The following is a 4,401-nucleotide window of genomic DNA, read 5'->3' as shown; positions in this document are numbered from 1 at the left end:
CTCTGTAGACCAGGCTGGTCTCGAACTCACAGAGATCCGCCTGCCTCTGCCTCCCGAGTGCTGGGATTAAAGGCGTGTGCCACCATCGCCCGGCGGGTATAAACTATTTCTATCTGCCAGCAATATTTCAGGAAGCATAGACGAAATGAAGTGTAAATACAGAGGTACATGAAAACTTCATGTAATAGTGTTTACGTAACTGTAGTGAAAATGTATTTGAAACTCATATAATTTGTATGGATTCAGAGAAACAATAATTAGAAAATAGGTTTAAACTACAATCATATATTTAAACAATTATTGAAGACTAAATGTAGATTAAAATATTTTCAAAAGAAAAACTTAAAAAGTCAGTATCATCATCATGCAATAGTGACATATGCCTTTAATCCCAGCACTTGGGAGTGAGAGACAGGTGAATCTCTGTGAGTTCGAGATTTTACTGGTCTACAAGAGCTAGTTCCAGGACAGGTTCCGAAGCTAGGGAGAAACCCTGTCACAAAAAAAAAAAAGAAAGGAAAAAAGAAAAAATCATTATCACTAAGCAGGTTCAGTTGAGTAGCCTCAACATCAAGGGTACATATATGATATAAAGTAAAAAGAAGAGAATAAGAAAATATCAGTAGAAATATCAACTTATGGTGTATAATGAACTTAAAGGACTCTATAGCACTTGGTAGCAGAAATGTCACAAGAATTTGTATGTGGTATACAACAAAATTGTATTTAAATATATGACTATTAAATAGTTAATGAAAAGTCTGTTTTTTAGACAAAAAATTATTGGTGCTACACCAACATATTTCCCTAAAACCATCTGCACCTCCAGTTACAGAGAATTCAATGACCACTTCTGACCTCCCTGGGAACCAAAAATTCACACATGCACACAAGCTGGAACGACATTCTCCATATGAATTAAAATAAATACATTTATTACAGAAGAAAAATGACGTTTTTACAAAATCTGGTGGTATTTTGACCGAATATTCTTCAGTATATTGTTTATTCTGTTATCAGAACTGATTTGAATCAAAGGAGTAATTGTGGGATAAACACTCATTACAAGCTTCTGAACACTCTGGATGACTGGGTCATACATCCATAATAGGACTGCAGTGGTTGAGATGATGAAGTCCACCCAGTACATGACCACAAAGAAAGTCACCAGCAGCAAGATGGTCTGGGTGGCCCTTTTCTCAGGGGATGATCTCGAGTGGCTGAGGCTGTGAAGATACTTGTGTTGCCTCTGATGTCTGAACAAGATAACCACCATGTATGCACTTGTGGTCAGCATAATCCTACAAGAAATATATCAACGGAGGTTGTCACTGTTAAATTCAGTGCCTTAATGATGTAGTTCGTGGGTAAGAGTGAGCAGGATTTAGTGACTTTCATCTGATTGGTCTCACTCACATTGGTAAAACCACCTACATAGAAGATCAGGTAGCTATAAAATGACGAAGTGAGAGACCAAATATAGAAGAAAGCATAGATTATGTACTTCTTTAGCTTAAGTTTAAAGTTCGCCAAGAACGAGGTACTGGGACTGATAGTGACAGCCTGGAACACACTCAGGAGGCAGGTGATGCAGATGGAGAGGCCTCTCATCACCCTGCGTATGTAAAAAACTATCTTACATTTGATGTCATTCTCAATGTTCAGTGACTCAAATATGTCTGTAACCCAAACAAATCCTCCAGTGAGGAGCATTACTGTATGGATGAAGGACAGTTGACAAGAGATCAGGTCCATGGGCTTAGGTCTGTGATATAGAATTGTGAAAATGTAGAAAAGAAGGAGAAATACATTGGCAAAAATTCCAATTCCATTTTGAAAATAAAAGATATGGTTTAGCGAGGACATAATTGGGAAGCGTAATCATCCAGAAAGCATAGTGGAAGCATATTCTATATACCTAAAAAATAAGAGAGTATACATCAAAATTGTGACTTGTGTCAATATGTCTATATCATACTCTATTTTACATGCCAATTCTTGATTTATCTGTCATTTTACCTTTGTTGTTCCGACTGGAGATGGCCTATATTTCTATGCACCCTACACATAATACCTGTATACTTAGCATATTGTGCATAATAAATGCATTGTCAGCTACATTTTATACAGAATGCACACTTTGTGTTCCTGTATTGCATCTGGACCTCATGTCTTAGAAATCCAATTCTACTGGGTTTTTTGCTTTATTTTATGATTGGAACCTAAAACAGTCCCCTCTTCATTGTCTCCTACCACCACCGACATCCTGCCCATAGTTCTACTTTGTTTTCCTGGTATCTGTAGTTACCACAGGCTAGATATTCAAATCTGCAGATGTGGAGCTATGAGCCTCCAAAAGTGAGAACATGCCACAAAAAGAAAATTAACCAAATATTATTTACCACACATTGAGACAAACATGAACTTTCCAAAGATGACCATATAGTGATCCTGTTTTGGAATTTCTGTTTTAGAAGAGATCCTTTCTTGTGCAGTGGGAATCAAGGGCCTCAGTGTTACCATACATCTTCAACACAGGAAGTTTCTATAATTTCAATCAACTGTCTTACATTTGGTGTTTATGTTCGTTATCTGGCCCTGTTACCAGTGTCATTATTTTATCAAATGAATATAATTCAGTATTTTAAAAGTGGCTTTATGGAAGAGAAATAAGAAACAATTACTTTGACACAGGTTCTTGTAAGAAAAGGTAGGCCTATTGTATATTCAAGTTCACTACTATACTCCACATACACAGATTAATGCATGCATGCATGTATAGAAATACTGCAAAACTTAGTTTGTAAGCTCACTATAAAACCTCCCCATGGATGTAAAACCATATAGAAACCATATATCATATACTTTATTTTTACATGACTATGTAAAAGGTTATTCTAGTAACTGAATATGTTCATTCCAATTGTAAGAGCCAAGAATCTGTTTCTCCCACCAACAAATATTTAAGGTAACTGCACCATGATGTTCTCTGTTTTAGAATCTCCAGAACAGAGACAGGAGAGATGGCTCAGTCTTAAGAGCACAGTTGTTCTTGTGGAAATACTGGGTTTGATTCTCCAGTAGTGACATGGTAGCTCGTGACCATCTGTAACTAGTTCCAGGGAATCTTCTGACTGCATTCTTCTGACTCAGGTAAGCAAGCGGTGCACAACATGCATACAGGAAAAATACATATGTATATAAAATGAAATAAATAAATCTTAATTAATAAAAGTTCCAGAAAAAAATTCTCATTTAAGTGTTGATCTCCAAACTGTAAATACTGTAGCCCAATTCCAACAGTAAAATTGCAAGTTGTAATATCGTATACTTATAGCCAAATATTATTAACTCTAGAAGTACAACTTATTAATACAGCAAGTGTATTATAAGCCAAATGAAAGAAGATAATATAATAATATAAAAGAAAGTAATCTAAAATGTTTTCTTATGCCAAAACTATGCACTTCAAACTCTCTACTTCATATCCATTGCTTTTTAAATGTTTATAACATACAAAAAATGAGATATCTTCTAGTTGATCAAGTGGCATCTTTCTCTTGGGTTCACTGGAGCTGAAAATGGACCAGAAAAGTCCATAGCTACCATGGCTACAAACTGATGTGTTAATACATATATTCACTGAGAAAAGTCATTTGTTTTATAGGAGCTGGTTTTTTGCAATTCTGAGACCACTGTAAGTTTTCTGCACTTACTAGAAAAGCTCTCTAAAACTAAGACACACATATCCATGAGCTCTAAGGTTTTGTTTGTTAGTTCTTGCTTTTAAGATGGGACCTCAGTCTACAGCTAATGCTGGCCTTGACCTTGCTGTGAACTTGTGGATGTTCTCAAATTTATGTTCCTTCTGCTTCTGACTCCTGAATGCTGGAGTTACTGGTGTGCACACCAATTCAAGAGGTTTATTTTAGTTTAAATTCTAAGTACTTATTAGACATTTTTATTTGATGCCTCTGACAGTTCCATAACAGAAGGACAAAAGAATTACCCTAAGCCAATGTAACCAGGAAGCCATAGAATAGAAGAAAACACCAGAGAGAGTGTCTACAAAGTACTGCAGTGCCAAGGAGATCGGGACCCTCTAGGGCGCACTGTATACACACCTCAAAGTCTGCAGGAGTGTGAAGACCGGGGCTGCTCAGGCTGAAAGGAAAGCACTGGAGCACATTCAGAGCAGACACTGAAGGTGGCTGTTGGTTATTGCTAAATCTGGATCTCCCAATAGTTTAATTTGCAATACTTAGCTGTAAGTACTAAAACCCAAAGTGTGCCCATGAATACTCATAACAGTGGGGAAGCCACCACCATGAAATTGAGCCAGCCCAAAAGAACAAGCAGTCTGAAAGCAGCTGTTAGAAGATATGTGCAACAAAAGCAAGT

General features: G+C 36.8%; 1 pseudogene; it reads right to left on the bottom strand.

Annotated features, from left to right (window-relative positions):
• Positions 1–958: 958 nt before the first annotated feature.
• On the bottom strand, positions 959–1,866 carry LOC101989496 (annotated as a pseudogene).
• Between the last annotated feature and the right edge of the window lie 2,535 nt (positions 1,867–4,401).

This window comes from Microtus ochrogaster, linkage group LG3 (genome assembly GCF_000317375.1).
Source record: "Microtus ochrogaster isolate Prairie Vole_2 linkage group LG3, MicOch1.0, whole genome shotgun sequence".
Lineage (NCBI taxonomy): Eukaryota > Metazoa > Chordata > Mammalia > Rodentia > Cricetidae > Microtus > Microtus ochrogaster.
This window is presented reverse-complemented; position numbering and strand designations above follow the sequence as displayed.